This window comes from Panthera pardus, unplaced genomic scaffold (assembly GCF_024362965.1).
Source record: "Panthera pardus isolate Hobbes unplaced genomic scaffold, ASM2436296v1 HiC_scaffold_27, whole genome shotgun sequence".
In the NCBI taxonomy this organism is placed as follows: Eukaryota; Metazoa; Chordata; class Mammalia; order Carnivora; family Felidae; genus Panthera; species Panthera pardus.
The window spans coordinates 88,621,954-88,642,344 of record NW_026526843.1 but is presented as its reverse complement, the minus strand read 5'-3'; the positions used below and the strand labels follow the sequence as shown (position 1 = coordinate 88,642,344).

Genomic DNA, 20,391 nt, shown 5'->3' with positions numbered 1-20,391 from the left:
AGTGAAATTATTCAAATATCAATAGCTGACATTTTCATAATGCTTCAAGGCATATGAAGTGTTTTCAAAACCAATATTTCATTCATTCACTTATTCAAGTAGCTGAGACTCCAGTGTATTACACTGAGGAAACAGGCTTCTAGAAGGGAAACTAAAGAAACTATTCATTACTATTACTAATAATTACTAAGTAGGTATTAATAATAATGAATTATCAATACTCATATTACAATTCACCAAGCATCATGGGAAACACTCCTTGTTATATCTTCATTCTTACAATCACCCCACGAGGTCAGCACCCTTCTCATTCTCAAATAATTTGTATGAGTAGACAAGTAGGTTACAGGGACAGGATTCAAATCTGTGTCTATATTCACTGCTCTTCCCATTACCTACAGCTACACCTGCTGGGTGTACAAGGAAGAAATGCACATATTCAAGCTCAACAGTTCAACAAGATGTATAAAGCCCTAAAGAACAAGTATGTTGTTTTGTTTTGTTTTGTTTTTTGAGACAGAGACAGAGCATGAGCAGGGGAGGAGCAGAGAGGGAGGGAGACACAGAATCCAAAGCAGGCTCCAGGCTCTGAGCTATCAGATGCTGGGCTCGTGACAGCTCAGAGCCCGATGTGGGGCTCAAACTCATGGACTGCGAGATCATAACGTGAGCTGAAGTCGGACGCTTAACTGCCTAAGCCACCCAGGAGCCCCAAGAACAAGTATGTTTTATACTTTCAACATACTCCCACCCAGTACCCAGCAGAAGACTGAGCACACAGTAAATATTTAATGAATAATTGACCATATGATCTAAATCTTGGTGTGGTTTTAAGAAAAATTTTTTTAATGTTTATTTATTATTGAGAGACAGGGACAGGGCATGAGCATGGGAGGAGCAGAGAAGGGGGAGACATAGAATCTGAATCAGGCTCCAGGCTCTGAGCTGTTAGCACAGAGCCTGACGTGGGGCTCGAACTCACACACCACGAGATCATGACCTGAACAGAAGTCGGACGTTAACCAACTGAACCATCCAGGCGCCCCTCGGTGTGGTTTTGTATAAATGAAAATACTTTCACATTTATACAAGGGTTTACAACATTTGCCTAGTTTCCAGTTCACAGCTGATGAACATTTTCCAATGTCAAATAGAATTCTTCTGCACAAAATAATCTTTGTGATGGTGTAGTCTGCTCTGAAGTATGGTAGTGACCATTTTCCACCATTGGAAATAAAGCCCAAATGAACATGGTCACATGTTTGAACAGTCATGATATTCTGCTAGAGTAAAAGTCTTATAAGGAGAGTTGCACTTGTCCTAGGGGTCGGGGAGCATATACAATAAAGCTGTTGATATACTCCTGGAAAAAAATTTAACATGCTATACTGCCCTCACTAATCGTGAAGGTGTCCTTTCCTCTACCTTGCCCCCACTAGGCTGACTATTCCTTTTTGATCTTTGCCAGTCAGATAGGAGGGAAAAAAGTAAGTCATGATTGCTTTAATTTGCATTTCCTTGATTACAAGAGAGGCTGAATATTTTTCATTTCTTTGTATTGTGGGGAGGAAAAAAAATATTATTTCTAAACGGGCTGCAATTTAAGCTGGTTGCTTGATCTAGGAGAACTAAGGGACCCCCCCTTCCAGTGAATGAATTGAAGTTTTGTTTAGGCGGTTTCCTGTTTAATTGTGAGATGTGAGGATGAGCACTATTCAGCGCACATGAGAAAGGAGTTAGGCAAAGGAGAGCTAAATCAATCGCATCGTCAAGAAATAAGAATCTGGGAGCTTTCCTGAGAGCTGGAGGAAGACTTTTGGAGGGACCTGGAAGAGGGAAAACAGCAGTCTGAGGAGTAGGAGAAGGTAGTCAAGTGGTGAGAGGCCAATGCCTAACAAGGGAACCAGTCAGTGAAAAAAAAACCTGGAAATTACCAGCATGGATCGACACATTTTTTGGGGTGTTATATCTGAAATACTAGTATTTGAAATGACAGTCTCTACACATGCACATACACAGGTTATTTTCAGGTTTCTAGGCTTTCCCACTGACCTGTCTCTTCTTGTATCTGGTACCACACCATTTTTAATACTGTAATGGTGTTTTTCAATATTTTATCTTATGTTTTTTAAGTAAGCTCTACAGCCAACATGGGGCTTAAACTCATGAGATCAAGAGTTGTACACTCTACTGACTGAGGCAGCCAGGCGGCCCTCTAATAGTGTATTTTAATATTTGGAAAAATAAGTCATTTCATTATTATTCTTTGCTAATATTTTATTATGAATTTTTTTCTTCCAGCTGAACTTTAAAAATGAGTTCATCAAATGTTAAAAATTTTTTAATATTTTGCCTGAGATAGTTTTATATTTATAGATGAACTTCTAGAAATTAACATTTTTCTCATATTCTCATCTATGAACATGATATGTTCTCTATTTCTTTTCATGTCTCTAAGTCACAGTTTTAAGGTTTTCTTCATATTGGTTCCAAATATTGATTATTGGGGTTTTTTGCCCTAGGATACTTTTAGTCACTCTTATAAATGAGATCTTCTGGGCATTGTACATTTTTTATGACGATGGTTCATAACCTAGGGTAACAAACAAACTCACCTGTGTAACTTTAAATATGCATGCATGTTCCTTCAGGAGCTAGTCTGAAAGTCAGTCATCGCTGTGAAAGTAATCTTCTATTATTAAAGCTGTTTGATTAGTTATTTGTAACACTGATATTAGAGTAAAAGGCAATTCATTAATTTTAAATTTTGATATATGGAAAAATGAAAAATACTATTTATGCAAATTTTATTCATCACTGAAATTTAATATATATATTCATAATACAATCCCGATATAACAACTTTGAAAAGTTTGATGTCTCAAATCTTTGATCATCTTTATTTGATAATACTTCTAAAAACAAGTGCAAGGCTTCTTTCATTGTTTTTCTCTTGCTTCCCATCTTAGGGTGTTTCTGGGGCTGCTAAGGAGCTTCAAAAAAGCATGTTCTAAACTTCCCTGCTTGGTTCCATTCCAAGGGAGTAAAATAAGAGGGAGAAGAAACCCTGCTTTAGAAGAGTATGGGGAATGCTTCTACCCTACATGCCGAGAAAAACTATGGGAGGTTTACGTTGACTTGTGAAAGCAGTGGGATCATGAATGATCTTAGCTGTTCCTTTCATCTGTCTGAATTTTAAAAATTTTACAATAAATGTAAATTACTTACATAATTAAAAAAAATCCAAAACAAATATGCCAAACAAAATAGATCACACGTCTAGAGGCACAATGTATGGCTGACCATATGTTGAAGGGATCAGAATATAAGCCACCTTGGCATAGGATTATTTTGAGCTGAAGGCAATTGAAAAACACCAGACACAGGAAGAACTCTCTGATCTTGTCCATTCTGCCTGAAAATGGAGGTTTAAGTTTCCCTTTGTAAAGGCGTTCCCCTCTTATGTACTAGGAAGAGAACTACTCCTACCTGCATAACAAACCTTACTAAACAACTCTTACTTACCACACATTTCCTGGTTGCCTTGCCACCACTTACCCGAGACCCCCAAACTCCCCCCTCTTCCTTTTTCTAGTCTCTTCAGACTGTATTACTCTTTGTTAAAATGGTATATAAGCATCTGGGTCTAACCACCTCTTTTGTGGTTTTCACTTTTTTCCTGTGAGGGTGTCCCCCGACCCCAATGGTCCTGCCATATGCATATAAAATAATCTTTATTGGGGTGCCTGGGTGGGTCAGATGATTAAGCGTCTGACTTCAGCTCAGGTCATGATCTCACAGTTCATGGGTTTGAGCTCCGCATCAGGCTCTGTGCTGACAGCTCAGAGCCTGGAGCCTGCTTCGGATTCTGTGTCTTCCTCTATGTCCTCCCCGAATCATGCTCTGTCTCTTAAAAATGAATAAATGTTAAAAAAAAATAATAAATCTTTTTTCCTGTTAGTCTGGTGTTGGTCAGTTTAATTCAGACCCAGTCATTTAACCTAAGAGGGTAGAGAGAAGGTTTTTTCCTCCTCTACAGTGTATTCTGTAAAAGCAGAAAAAGAGGGGGCTTGTAGGAGACTCGCAGCTGACTGTAGGAAGAAGTGCTTCTCAAATTAACTGTGGTGAAGGAGCAGTTTCCACTCCCCCCAGGTATATTATGAATCGTTATTTTTATAAAACACAAAATCACGGGAAGATGGCGGCGTAGGAGGACGCGGGGCTCACAGCGCATCCTGCCGATCACTTAGATTCCACCTACACCTGCCTAAAGAACCCAGAAAACCGCCAGAGGATTAGCAGAAGGGAGTCTCCGGAGTCAAGCGCAGACGAGAGGCCCACGGAAGAGGGTAGGAAGGGCGGCGAGGCGGTGCGCGCTCCACGGACTGGCGGGAGGGAGCCGGGGCGGAGGGGCGGCTCGCCGGCCAAGCAGAGCCCCCGAGTCTGGCTGGCAAAAGCGGAGGGGCCGGACGGACTGTGTTCCGACAGCAAGCGCGACTTAGCGTCTGGGAGGTCAGAAGTTAACAGCTCTGCTCGGAAAGCGGGAAGGCTGGAGGACAAAGGGAGGGAGAGCTGCTGAGCCCCCGGACGGCAGAGCTCAGCTTGGCGGGGAACAAAGGCGCTCACCAGCGCCATCTCCCCCGCCCATCCCCCAGCCAAAATCCCAAAGGGAACCAGTTCCTGCCAGGGAACTTGCTCGCTCCGCGCAAACACCCAACTCTGTGCTTCTGCGGAGCCAAACCTCTGGCAGCGGATCTGACTCCCTCCCGCTGCCACAGGGCTCCTCCTGAAGTGGATCACCTAAGGAGAAGCAAGCTAAGCCTGCCCCTCCAGCCCCCGTGCACCTTGCCTACCCACCCCAGCTAATACGCCAGATCCCCAGCAACACAAGCCTGGCAGTGTGCAAGTAGCCCAGACGGGACACGCCACCCCACAGTGAATCCCGCCCCTAGGAGAGGGGAAGAGAAGGCACACACCAGTCTGACTGTGGCCCCAGCAGTGGGCTGGGGGCAGACATCGGGTCGGACTGCGGCCCCGCCCACTAACTCCAGTTATACACCACAGCACTGGGGAAGTGCACTGCAGGTCCTCACCACGCCAGGGACTCTCCAAAATGACCAAACGGAAGAATTCCCCTCAGAAGAATCTCCAGGAAATAACAACAGCTAATGAACTGATCAAAAAGGATTTAAATAATATAACAGAAAGTGAATTTAGAATAATAGTCATAAAATTAATCGCTGGGCTTGAAAACAGTATACAGGACAGCAGAGAATCTCTTGCCACAAAGATCGAGGGACTAAGGAACAGTCACGAGGAGTTGAAAAACGCTTTAAACGAATTGCAAAACAAAATGGAATCCACGATGGCTCGGCTTGAAGAGGCAGAGGAGAGAATAGGTGAACTAGAAGATAAAGTTATGGAGAAAGAGGAAGCTGAAAGAAAGAGAGATAAAAAAATCCAGGAGTATGAGGGGAAAATTAGAGAACTAAGTGATACACTAAAAAAAAATAATATACGCATAATTGGTATCCCAGAGGAGGAAGAGAGAGGGAAGGGTGCTGAAGGGGTACTTGAACAAATTATAGCTGAGAACTTCCCTGAACTGGGGAAGGAAAAAGGCATTGAAATCCAAGAGGCACAGAGAACTCCCTTCAGACGTAACTTGAATCGATCTTCTGCACGACATATCATAGTGAAACTGGCAAAATACAAGGATAAAGAGAAAATTCTGAAAGCAGCAAGGGATAAACGTGCCCTCACATATAAAGGGAGACCTATAAGACTCGTGACTGATCTCTCCTTTGAAACTTGGCAGGCCAGAAAGGCTTGGCACGATATCTACAGTGTGCTAAACAGAAAAAATATGCAGCCGAGAATCCTTTATCCAGCAAGTCTGTCATTTAGAATAGAAGGAGAGATAAAGGTCTTCCCAAACAAACAAAAACTGAAGGAATTTGTCACCACGAAACCAGCCCTACAAGAGATCCTAAGGGGGATCCTGTGAGACAAAGTACCAGAGACATCACTACAAGCATAAAGCATACAGACATCACAATGACTCTAAACCCATATCTTTCTATAATAACACTGAATGTAAATGGATTAAATGCGCCAACTAAAAGACATAGGGTATCAGAATGGATAAAAAAACAAGACCCATCTATTTGCTGTCTACAAGAGACTCATTTTAGATCTGAGGACACCTTTAGATTGAGAGTGAGGGGATAGAGAACTATTTATCATGCTCCTGGAAGCCAAAAGAAAGCTGGAGTAGCCATACTTATATCAGACAAACTAGACTTTAAATTAAAGGCTGTAACAAGAGATGAAGAAGGGCATTATATAATAATCACAGGGTCTATCCACCAGGAAGAGCTAACTATTATAAATGTCTATGCGCCAAATACCCGAGCCCCCAGATATATAAAACAATTACTCATAAACATAAGCAACCTTATTGATAAGAATGTGGTCATTGCAGGGGACTTTAACACCCCACTTACAGAAATGGATAGATCATCTAGACACACAGTCAATAAAGAAACAAGGGCCCTGAATGATACATTGGATCAGATGGACTTGACAGATATATTTAGAACTCTGCATCCCAAAGCAACAGAATATACTTTCTTCTCGAGTGCACATGGAACATTCTCCAAGATAGATCATATACTGGGTCACAAAACAGCCCTTCATAAGTTTACAAGAATTGAAATTATACCATGCATACTTTCAGACCACAATGCTCTGAAGCTTGAAATCAACCACAGGAAAAAGTCTGGAAAACCTCCAAAAGCATGGAGGTTAAAGAACACCCTACTAACGAATGAGTGGGTCAACCAGGCAATTAGAGAAGAAATTAAAACATATATGGAAACAAACGAAAATGAAAATACAACAATCCAAACGCTTTGGGATGCAGCGAAGGCAGTCCTGAGAGGAAAATACATTGCAATCCAGGCCTATCTCAAGAAACAAGAAAAATCCCAAATACAAAATCTAACAGCACACCTAAAGGAAATAGAAGCAGAACAGCAAAGGCAGCCTAAACCCAGCAGAAGAAGAGAAATCATAAAGATCAGAGCAGAAATAAACAATATAGAATCTAAAAAAACTGTAGAGCAGATCAACGAAACCAAGAGTTGGTTTTTTGAAAAAATAAACAAAATTGACAAACCTCTAGCCAGGCTTCTCAAAAAGAAAAGGGAGATGACCCAAATAGATAAAATCATGAATGAAAATGGAATGATTACAACCAATCCCTCAGAGATACAAACAATTATCAGGGAATACTATGAAAAATTATATGCCAGCAAATTGGACAACCTGGAAGAAATGGACAAATTTCTAAACACCCACACTCTTCCAAAACTCAATCAGGAGGAAATAGAAAGCTTGAACAGACCCATAACCAGCGAAGAAATTGAATCGGTTATCAAAAATCTCCCAACAAATAAGAGTCCAGGACCAGATGGCTTCCCAGGGGAGTTCTACCAGACATTTAAAGCAGAGATAATACCTATCCTTCTCAAGCTATTCCAAGAAATAGAAAGGGAAGGAAAACTTCCAGACTCATTCTATGAAGCCAGTATTACTTTGATTCCTAAACCAGACAGAGACCCAGTAAAAAAAGAGAACTACAGGCCAATATCCCTGATGAATATGGATGCAAAAATTCTTAATAAGATACTAGCAAATCGAATTCAACAGCATATAAAAAGAATTATTCACCATGATCAAGTGGGATTCATTCCTGGGATGCAGGGCTGGTTCAACATTCGCAAATCGATCAACGTGATACATCACATTAACAAAAAAAAAGAGAAGAACCATATGATCCTGTCAATCGATGCAGAAAAGGCCTTTGACAAAATCCAGCACCCTTTCTTAATAAAAACCCTTGAGAAAGTCGGGATAGAAGGAACATACTTAAAGATCATAAAGGCCATTTATGAAAAGCCCACAGCTAACATCATCCTCAACGGGGAAAAACTGAGAGCTTTTTCCCTGAGATCAGGAACACGACAGGGATGCCCACTGTCACCGCTGCTGTTCAATATAGTGCTGGAAGTTCTAGCATCAGCAATCAGACAACAAAAGGAAATCAAAGGCATCAAAATTGGCAAAGATGAAGTCAAGCTTTCGCTTTTTGCAGATGACATGATATTATACATGGAAAATCCGATAGACTCCACCAAAAGTCTGCTAGAACTGATACATGAATTCAGCAAAGTTGCAGGATACAAAATCAATGTGCAGAAATCAGTTGCATTCTTATACACTAACAATGAAGCAACAGAAAGACAAATGAAGAAACTGATCCCATTCACAATTGCACCAAGAAGCATAAAATACCTAGGAATAAATCTAACCAAAGATGTAAAAGATCTGTATGCTGAAAACTATAGAAAGCTTATGCAGGTAATTGAAGAAGATATAAAGAAATGGAAAGACATTCCCTGCTCATGGATTGGAAGAATAAATATTGTCAAAATGTCAATACTACCCAAAGCTATCTACACATTCAATGCAATCCCAATCAAAATTGCACCAGCATTCTTCTCAAAACTAGAACAAGCAATCCTAAAATTCATATGGAACCACAAAAGGCCCCGAATAGCCAAAGTAATTTTGAAGAAGAAGACCAAAGCAGGAGGCATCACAATCCCAGACTTTAGCCTCTACTACAAAGCTGTCATCATCAAGACAGCATGGTATTGGCATAAAAACAGACACATAGACCAATGGAATAGAATAGAAACCCCAGAACTAGACCCACAAACGTATGGCCAACTCATCTTTGACAAAGCAGGAAAGAACATCCAATGGAAAAAAGACAGTCTCTTTAACAAATGGTGCTGGGAGAACTGGACAGCAACATGCAGAAGGTTGAAACTAGACCACTTTCTCACACCATTCACAAAAATAAACTCAAAATGGATAAAGGACCTGAATGTGAGACAGGAAACCATCAAAACCTTAGAGGAGAAAGCAGGAAAAGACCTCTCTGACCTCAGCCGTAGCAATCTCTTACTCGGCACATCCCCAAAGGCAAGGGAATTAAAAGCAAAAGTGAATTACTGGGACCTTATGAAGATAAAAAGCTTCTGCACAGCAAAGGAAACAACCAACAAAACTAAAAGGCAACCAACGGAATGGGAAAAGATATTTGCAAATGACACATCGGACAAAGGGCTAGTATCCAAAATCTATAAAGAGCTCATCAAACTCCACACCCGAAAAACAAATAACCCAGTGAAGAAATGGGCAGAAAACATGAATAGACACTTCTCTAAAGAAGACATCCAGATGGCCAACAGGCACATGAAAAGATGTTCAACGTCGCTCCTTATCAGGGAAATACAAATCAAAACCACACTCAGATACCACCTCACGCCAGTCAGAGTGGCCAAAATGAAGAAATCAGGAGACTATAGATGCTGGAGAGGATGTGGAGAAACAGGAACCCTCTTGCACTGTTGGTGGGAATGCAAATTGGTGCAGCCGCTCTGGAAAGCAGTGTGGAGGTTCCTCAGAAAATTAAAAATAGACCTACCCTATGACCCAGCAATAGCACTGCTAGGAATTTATCCAAGGGATACAGGAGTACTGATGCATAGGGGCACCTGTACCCCAATGTTTATAGCGGCACTCTCAACAATAGCCAAATTATGGAAAGAGCCTAAATGTCCATCAACTGATGAATGGATAAAGAAATTGTGGTTTATATACACAATGGAATACTACGTGGCAATTAGAAAAAATGAAATATGGCCTTTTGTAGCAACATGGATGGAACTGGAGAGTGTGATGCTAAGTGAAATAAGCCATACAGAGAAAGACAGATACCATATGGTTTCACTCTTATGTGGATCCTGAGAAACATAACAGAAACCCATGGGGGAGGGGAAGGGAAAAAAAAAAAAAAAAAAGAGGTTAGAGTGGGAGAGAGCCAAAGCATAAGAGACTGTTAAAAACTGAGAACAAACTGAGGGTTGATGGGGGGTGGGAGGGAGGGCAGGGTGGGAGGGAGGGCAGGGTGGGTGATGGGTATTGAGGAGGGCACCTTTTGGGATGAGCACTGGGTGTTGTATGGAAACCAATTTGACAGTAAATTTCATATATTAAAAAATAAAAAAAAATTAAAAATTAAAAAACAAACAAACAAACAAACAAAAAAAACACAAAATCACGTGCTATGATTTCACAGCAATGTCAGATTGCTCCAACAGTTTCTAAATGCTTACTCTCAATTTCTGTACTTACTTCATCACAGACTGATAACAGTTCATCACAGACTGATAACATTTGGTAGATTGGAACTCATTTGCAAACTATTCTTTGAGGAACACTGTACAGGTCAGACCAAATCTGAATCTCTCTAACTACCATTTCCTCTGAAGGTGAGAAAAACAACTACAGAACTGGATGAAACAAAAACAAAAAAATTTTTTTAAAGCTTAAACAGTATAATGAGTGAAACACTACCTAGTGAGGATGGGGAAAGGTTTTGAGCTCAAAGAGGTGAGCGAGAGATGCTTCTGCCCTAGGGGTAGGCAGCACCCCATGAGAAGGAGGCAGCCCTGGAAGGGGCAGGGTGCATATGTGGGGAACTCTGAAGAATGGGCGAGGTGGATATTGGACTAACAGGGCCCAACTGCTCTTCCACTTGGAGATCCAAGAGCAGAGACTGAGCTACCGCAGGAGAGCCTGCCAAAGGCTAGGGACTTGAGAAAACACCCCATACTCTGGGCTGGGGTGATAAAGAGTTGTATTTTGGAAAGTGGGGTAAGGAATATATTCTGATATGTTTTATTAGCATAGAGAAATTCCAATGCCTACCACGAAGACAAAACATCCACTTAAAAATTTCAGCAAGGATCAACAATTATAAAAAGTGACACCACAGATTTGAAAAAGCAAACAGAAACTTCAGAATGAAAAAAATCCAACACCGAAAGTCAGAACTTAGGCAGATTAGATAGCTGAAGAGAAAATTAGTGAACTAGTAGATGTAGTCAGACTGAAGTATGTAGAGACAAAACATGGAAAATATGAAAGGATGAGAAAGGGTTACAGGGAGAAGGTCGGCATATATTTTTATTGACATTTCAAAAGTGAAAAGAAAGGCGCCTGACTGGCTCAGTCAGTGAGTGACTCTTGATCCTTGGGTCGTGAGTTCAAGCCCAACGTTGGGTGTAGCGATTACTAATAGATAAAAAGTGAAAAGAAAATAGAGCAGAAACAATACTGAAAATATAATGTCTGATAATTACCCAGATATGATTAAAGATCTCAACCCACTGATTTGAGAAGCCCAATAAACACCAAGCAATAAGGAAACCTATAGCTAGACACATATCTGTGAAAACTACAGGAAACCAAAGAAAAATAGAAAACCTCAAAAACCGTGCAAGAAAAGAACAGACGATTAGAGTGACAGCTGACTTCTCAATGGCAACAGTGGAAGCCAGAATACAGAATAGAGAGCAGTGGAAAGGGATCTTAAACTAGTTGCCAACCTAAAGTTCTCTTCTCACCAAAAAACCCCATAAAGAATAAAGGTGAAAAAATGTCCTTCAGATTAGCAAAGAAACCAACAGAATTTGACAGCAGCATACCTATTCCTAAAGGAAATACACAAGAGTATTCCTTAGGTAGAAAAAAAACAAAGTGGAATGAAAACTCAGGGATGCAGTGAGGCATGAAAACATAAAATGTGGTAAATATGTACAGTAATCTAAATGAACAATGATTAAATAAAAAAATATTTTCTCACTCTTTGAGACCATATGACACAATAACTATTGAGAGATCAAGAGAGGAAGAGAGAGTGACCTTAAAAAAAAACTACACAACAATAACATATGTCAGGAGGCGTACTGTAATTTCTAGGACAACGACTAAGTCCTCTAACTTTTTTGATGTCAGGGCCCTTTTCTACTTAAAAGATGATTGGGAACCCCAAATGGATGATGTCTGTGTAGGTTTTGTCTATCAATATTTGCTGCATTAAAAATTAATGCCACCTGGATGGCTCAGCCAGTTGAGCATTGGGCTTTGGCTCAGGTCATGATCTCATGGTTCATGAGCTTGAGCCCCACATCAGGCTTTGTGCTGACAGAAATGGAGTCTGCTTAGGAATCTCTGTCTCCCTCTCTCTCTGCCCCTCTTCCACTCATGCTCATGCTCTCTCTCTCTCTCTCTCTCACACACACACACATACACAAAAAAATAAACGTTAAAAAAATTTAAAAATTAAAATCCAGAAATGTAAAATTTAAAATTAAAATTTTTAAATTAAAAATTTTTAAATTAAAAATTTAAAAATTTAAATCCAGAAATGTAAAAAAACATGTATTTTAAAATGACAATAGGGGCGCCTGGGTGGCTCAGTCAGTTAAGCGGTCGACTTCGGCTCAGGTCATGATCTCGTGGTCTGTGAGTTTGAGCCCCGCATCGGGCTCTGTGCTGACAGCTCAGAGCCTGGAGCCTGTTTCAGATTCTGTGCCTCTCTGACCCTCCCCCGTTCATGCTCTGTCTCTCTCTGTCTCAAAAATAAATAAACATTAAAAAAAAAATTTTAAATGACAATAAACCCATTACATGTTAATAGGAATAATATTTTTCATGAAAAATAAGTATCTATTCAAAAACAAAACAAATTTAGTGAAAAGAGTAGAACTGTTTGGTGTTTTGCAAATCGCTCTGACTTCTGGTTTAAGACAGCTAGCTGTTTCTCATATCTGCTTCTACATTCAATCTGTTATAATATGTTATTTGGTTGAAAAAAAATGAGGAAAATCTGGCCCCACAGAGATATATAATTGGAAGGAGGTATATCTTAATAGGCCTTGCAGATATTTGAGAATATTCTTCTTTGATACTGCACCCAAGACTCAAAAAGTGGTAGTTTCTTAAAGGTAAACTGCAATGTGGATTCTGAAACCATATCAATGAACTTTGGGTACTGTGTTACATTGTAATCCATTGTCTATCTTGTTCTTTGAATAGATGTTTTACCTGTGCATGACTCTGTAACATCACACATTAGTCATCTGAAAAATACTAGTCCACAGAGTTGTGCAGATTTTCTAAATACCGACACATTTGATTACACATTATCAAAAAAATCACATTTATTCATACCCCCATTGATTACATTAGAAACATCCTTTAAGTCCTGGTAAGCTATTAAGTTTATGGTGGCAGATACAAGTTTTCCAAAATTGTTATTTTCACTTGGAAGTTTGAACTGCATCATTGGTGACAACCACTGTGAGTTGTTTTCCCTTGAAGCAGCAGGGTCACTTCGTTCATTTGTGATTAAATGTCTGTCACATACCCAAGTTTGAGGAAGCATGGTTTGTCTGTTAGTCATTCTCTCAACTAGAAATGATGTTATATATGCACAAAATGCTAGGTCAGCTTACAACTGATAACACTGCACAAGTGCTTTTCTGAGAGCCATCAAAATTCTAAGGTTTATAAGCACTAAGGGTATGTTTCCTAATCATGATATAGCTATGTTAGAAATAAATTAACACAGCAAATGGGAAATCCTCAAATGCTTGCTTAGAAATTGAGAAAACCATGCTAAATAACCTATGAATCAGAAGAGGGGCGCCTGGGTGGCTCAGTCAGTTGAGCGTCCAACTCCTGATCTCAGCTCAGGTCATGATCTCACGATTTGTGGGATCGAGCCCTGCACTGGTCTCTGTGCTGAGAGCACAGAGCCTGCTTTGGATTCTCTCTCTCTCCCTCTCTCTGCGCCCCCCCCTCATGTGCATACTCACCCTCTCTCAAAATAAACAAACATTTAAAAACAAACAAACACACAAATAGATATCTAACAATAGGAGAATTGTTAAATACATTGTGGTAAATCCACAGGGCAGAGTATTATGCTGCCATTAAAATGATGCTGTAGAAGTATATTTATTGATATAGAAAGATGTTCACAATATATTAAGATGTATAAATATATATATGGGCACATATGTGTGTCTGCAGAGGCACAGAAATTTTTGGATATCAACACGCTGTTAAAGAGTGGGTGGGTATTTGAAATTTTTGTTTTCTTCTTTTTACTTTTACTTAAAAAATGAACAGGTACTACCACTTTCATCAGACTAAACATAACTCTAAATGTTAAAAGAAAAATAAAACACAAAAATACCCCTTGAGAAATGGAGCTAAAACAGTATACACAAAGCAGCCTGTATCCATAAATTGTAAGTTTTTAAACTTTAAATTATTGAAACATAACAGAAATATTACAAATACTGATGTAAAATTTTAGAAGAAAAACTAAAGTGACGTTCTATCAGGAGAAAAATTTTAGAAGGACAGTAAATTAAATCCAACAAGGGTAGAAGGGAATAATAATGAACAGAAATTAATGAAGAAAAACACAACAGAGAGCAAGAAAAGCAAAAATATTTTCTTTAAAAAGATTAATAAAACTGAACTGGAAAATCCACCTCATTTGAAAACTGAACAATATGCTTTTATTATACAGATCTCAGGAGAAATCATCAGAAAATAAGGAACTATTTTAAGCTGAATAACAAAAATAACCACATCAAACTTGTAGAATGCAGGTAAAGTAGTACTTACAGGGAAATTTACTGCTGTAAATGCATATATGAGGAAAGAAGGGTGAAAATTTATGAACCCGTCATCCATCTGCATAAGCTATATAATGATCATCAAATTAAATTCAGCAAGTTAGAAGGAAATAACAAAAATTTATGAAATGGAAAACAAACATATTAGAGGGATTAGCAAAAGTTAAAAGTTGTTCCCTATGAAATGATGAATCTTTGGCAAGACTGGTTAAAAAAAAAAAGAGAAGACACATGTAGCAGCCAATATGAAGAATGAAAAAGGAGATACTTCATATCTTGCAGATAAGATGACACTGAACCTCTATGCCACAAATTTGAAAATCTATGAAATCGACAAATTTCCCAGAAAAATAAAATTCATCACAGTGAACACAAAAATAATTAGAAAACCTGGATAATTCTTTACTCATTGACAGAATTAAATCAGTAATTAAAAACCTTCTGGCATAGAAAACTGTAGGCCTAGATGGCACTTCTGACAAGTTCTAGGGAACATTTGGAAGAGAAAATGAATAAGTAGCAGAACAGTCTCCAATTTATTTTATGAAGCTAGCTTACTTAACCTAGATACCAAAACCATTAAGGACAGCACGACAAAATTAAAGGACAGTCTCATTAACGAACATAGGTGCAAATAACCCAAACAAAGCATCAGCAAATAAAACCCAGCAATACATAAAAATTACATCAAGACCAAGTTGGATTTATCAGAGGAATACAAAATTGTTTTAACGTCTGGAACTCAATGACTAGAATTCTGAACACTGAGACAGACTAAAGAAGAAAAAATTAGGCTAATCTCAATAAATGCTAAAACCATTTAATAAAATTATGTATTTAAACTTTAGGAAACTCTTAGGTCAAGAACAAGATGAAAACATCCACTCCAAAAACTTATATTCAACACTATTCTAGAGGCCCTAGTAAGGGCAAGATAAAGAAATAAAATCAATAAGAATTGAAAAAGAAAAAACAAATTGTCATTATTTACAGATGGTATAAAGTGTATATACAGAATACCCAAAATAATCTAAGGTAAAATTATAATCAGCATTGAGCAAAATTATTCTCATAAATCAAAAGAAAATTTTTAAAAGATATTTTTTAAGAATGTAGAAATAAATCTAATATAAATGAAGAGAAAATGATCTTTTTCACAGACTGGAAGACTTAATACTATAAACAGCCAATTTTTTTAAATGAAAGCAAAAATTCAATGGAATTCCAACCAAAATCCTAGCAGGTTTTGTGGAAACTGTCAAGCAGAATCTAAAATGTATATGGCACTGTAAAAGGACAAGAAGATTCAAGATAATTTGGGAGAATAATAAGGTGGGAAGATTTGCTCTATTTGATTTCAAAATTTCAATAATATAAGGCTTATTACTTAAGCGTGTATGCTATTGACAACAGGACAGAATATACCAGAGAGCCCAGAAACAGATGCATACATACATGGCTGGTTGATTTATGAGGAAGAGGGGACTACAGAGTTTTGGGCAAGGATACTCTCTTCATTTTTTTTTTTTTTTTAATTTATTTTGAGAGAGAGAGAATCCCAAGCAGGGGGGAGGGGCAGGGAAAGAAAGAATCCCAAGCAGGCTCCATACTGTCAGCCCAGAGCCTGATGTGGGTCTTGAACTCACGAACTGCGAGACCATGACCTGAGCTCAAATCAAGAGTCGGACATTAACCTACTGAGCCACCCAGGCGCCCCAAGGAGACTCTTCAAATAAGCGTGTGCTCACGTCGACCAGGAGACATGTGCGTGAACATTCATGGCAGCATTGTTCACAATAGGCACCAAGTGTCAACGAACTCAAATGTCCATCAGAATGGGTAAAGCACTGGTATAGTCAAACAACAGAATACTACACAGCAATGAAAAGAAATTAACTACAGGCACACAGAGGAATTTGGCTGAATCCTAAAGATAAAACACTAAGTGAAAGAAGCAGACAAAGCAGTACACAAACGGTGTTTCTTTTACATATGGTTCAAAAACAGGGATAATCTTATTTTGTTGTAATAAATAAAGCTAGCATTTGCTGAGTACATACTATGTGACAGGCATTTTCTAAGTGATTTCCATGCATTAATTCATTTAATGGTTGCAAGAAGTCTCTGAGATACGTGTCATTACTACCCCTATTTTAATTAATAGAAAACTGAGGAACAGGAAAGGTTAAGTAACTTGCCCAAGAGATCACACAGCTAGTAAGTGGAAGAACCATGATTCAAACTCAGGCAGTTGGACATTAGAATCCATGCACTGTCCCTGCAAAAAGGCTCAGGTTACAAAGAGGGAAACTTCAAATTCCTGTTCAAGGCTCTGAGTTATTAATGGAAAAGAAGGGATTACAGCTAAGTAGGTAAAGTCACAGTACAAGGGAGTGCTCTGTATAACAAATCCAGTTTCATGCCTGCTCCAGAATCACCCAGAGGGATCTTCAAAATGCACAGCCTCCATCCCCATTCTCTCTGATGATACATGTGTGAATGCTGCACTGTTGAGATGGTTTAAATAAATTCTCTAGATTTAATAAGTTTGCCAATAAATGTTTTAATCCTTGCATATACAAATCAATCTCTATTGATTAGGAAAAAAAACATTAATTATCCTTTATTTTCTTCTAATTCAGGGCTTTGCTTGTGCTACCGTCTTGATGTCTTCACAAATGTCCCATAACCACCACCTTTTCCCAACACTTTTGCTCTCTTTATGCCCCTGCCAGAAGTGGCCTCTTTCCACTTTTCTGCCTGTCTCCCACACTGACAGTGATGCCCTCTGTCAACTCTGTACAAGCCTGCATGTCTGCCCGCCTATTCCACCTCCCAACTGCTTCCTCCACTGATCTCTTAGGGACCTAAGGGTCTGTGCCTCTCTATGGTCATTTAGACCTACACTATCAGTATTTATTTATTTCATTGACAGGCACCTGTGTGGTCTGCCCACTTGGACTATGAGCAACTTGAGGGCATAAACAGGTCTTTCATGGTCACCATAACATACCACACATTGATGAGTATGTATAAATATTTGTTGGTGGTAAATTCGTCTCTGAGAGAGGAGTCATGTACGCATGACCTTTCTTTACCCTTCCCGTATTCTAAACTACTTCATTTTTGGGAAGGAGTTAGTTACAACAGTGCATATCAGAGTTTCAGAGGAAGGAATGGGTACATCTTTGAGGGATTCAGACAGTCTTCATGAAGCAAGCAGCCTCTGAGATGGGTCCCAAAGAGTAGGGGGAAGGGGAAGACGAGAAGCAGGGTAAGAGGGTGGGGACTACAATGTAATTAGGATAGAGGGCAGCCCCTCAGGGGTGCCTGGGTGGCTCAGTGGGTTAAGTGTCCAACTATTGATTTTGGCTCAGGTCATGATCTCATGGTTTGTGAGATCGAGCCCTGTGTTGGGCTCTGTACTGACAGTACAGGACCTGCTTAGGATTCATTCTCTCTCTCTCTCAAAATAAATAAATAAATAAGAAATGAGGGAAGCAGATCAAGGCATTTTTTTTTTTTCCTTACAAGCAAACAATAGTACAGCTTGAAAATGAGTCAACATGTTAGGTGGGTTTGGAATGAACTGTGGGACTATTTAAGGGACTATAATTTGAGCTGAGCTCTCCTCTCCCACCTATGCTGTAAACTGTACACAATCAACTTCCTTCAGTATGAACTTGGACAGGGACCAGAGAAGGTTCTTACAAAGCACTGTTAAGTATGTTATGTAAGTAGATGGAAAGCTTCATCTTTTTAATGGGGAAAGGAATGGTCACTGTAACCAGAATTACTTTGCAAAGCAAATGCTGATACATTGCGAAAGACATTAAAATGATTGAGCATATTCCCACATGCCTATGTACCAAATGTATTTCTTTTTGGTAACTGACCACTTCTGTCCTTGCCCATTTGTATATGAAGCTTAATATCTTCCCTTCCATCGGGGTGAGCTCTCCTTATCTATGTTCAGAATAGAAACCTTTTCTGTCAATATTCAAGCAAATTAATTTTCCATTTTTTTTTCAATTTCAAATCTGTTGATGTTTTCCTTTATGAATCCCAGTCCTTTGAAGTTATAAAAGCTCTCCAAAGATCTGTTAAATAATTTTAGTTTTTGCTAGCTCTCCTACGATTTGATTTGTTTATATAAACTATTCTGTCTGTGGTTTTGTTTTTTGGAGAGGGAGTTGAATCTAAATCGACTTCTGAACTGCTAGTTTTCTCAACACTATTTAAAAAAATCCTTCTTTCCCTATTATATTGACTGCACATTAGCACGTGTCCTGCTGAAAAGACTCCTATTCAAGAGGAATGCCTGGTGCTGCCTGGCTGGCAAGCAGTGTTTCCTGTCCTGGGTCCTTCTAAGTGGATCGATGTGATGGCGAGTGTGGCTTGTGCTAGTTGTGTGGGTTGGAAAGTTTAGTAGTGCCTAAAAAGACAAATCCCACTGTGGGTGCTGCAGAGTAGGTAATGTCTGAAGGGGGTTTCTCTTGGCTCACTGAGGGAATGAATGTGCTGAGAAGGTCTTCAAAGCGAGAGTGACTAGACACAAGGAGACAGAGCAAAGGAAGGGAAAGGTTGCCAAGAGGGAAGGCAGAGCATTAATAAATCCTGCTACCTCACAACCTTGCTTGGGCCCAGCATGGTACAGATTTGAAAGCCGTTTTAGCCCACATGCCAAAGGTGGCCTCCCTTGGTTTAGGCCCAACCTGAACATTTGCAGGGCCTGAGGCAAGTGTACGAATGGAAGCCCATGGTCCCATACATCTGAATATTTAAAAGTTATATGTCTGATTTACAGACTGCTAAATATGTTCTAACCTTCTTCCCTGACAAATACATTTTCGTAAGGACCTGGAAGGTTAGGTTCTATTAGGAATTCTTGGGTTCCTCAGAATTCATCACCAGAAAACCATGGCATCTTGGGGTATCTGGCCCTTGGTATGCTTTTTCCCACTTCTAGCTCCATGTCTAATCTTACAGCTTTCTTAGGCCATGGCTGACATCCCAAGGTACAAGAGTTGCCAGTCCAAGCGCAGATTTTGCAAGCACTTTACAAGGCCACTGACTCCCCTTATAATAGTGTCATCTTCTGCCATTCCTCTACTAATTCTTGGGTTTTTTTAAAGTTCATTTATTTTGAGAGAGCGTGCATGCACACAAACACATGGTAGGGACAGAGAGAGAGAATCCCCAGCAGGCTCTATGCTGTCAGCACGGAGCCTGACGTGGGGCTCAATCTCATGGACCGTGAGATCATGATCTGAGCCGAAACCAAGCGTTGGACGCTTAACTGACTAAGCCACCCAGGCGCCCTGATTCTTGTTTCTTAATGTGGGGTCAGTTAAGGTTCTTAGTTACAAGAAACAGAAACCAACTGTGGCTGATTTAAGCAGAAAAGGAGTTTATTAATAGGACATTGGATTGCTCACAGAATGGTAGGGAGGCCTGTAAAACCAAGACTGTGCTGCACAGTCAGAAACCAAACCCTGAACTGATCTGATGAAGGCACCACTGCAGCTGTTGTACAGCAGCTGCGGCAGCTTGACGCGCTGTCCCCATTAAGGTTAAATGTCGGAAGCCAGCCCGAGCGCCACCACTACAACTATCCCAGTATTCATCCCTGCTGCCACCTGCGAAGTGCCACATGGTCCTTGTTTTTTGTCCCTAGTTATTACACCACGGGTGGCTGTGTCGGACTCATGAAACCTGTGTTATGTGCCCATATCTTACCTGCCAAGGAGAGCAAATT

The 20,391-nt window shown here is 39.7% G+C and overlaps 1 protein-coding gene across 13 annotated transcripts in view; it reads right to left on the bottom strand.

The window, feature by feature from the left end:
- CASK (calcium/calmodulin dependent serine protein kinase) overlaps positions 1 to 20,391 on the bottom strand; it is a 232,040-nt gene that overhangs the window by 186,846 nt on the left and 24,803 nt on the right. The window lies entirely within an intron of this gene.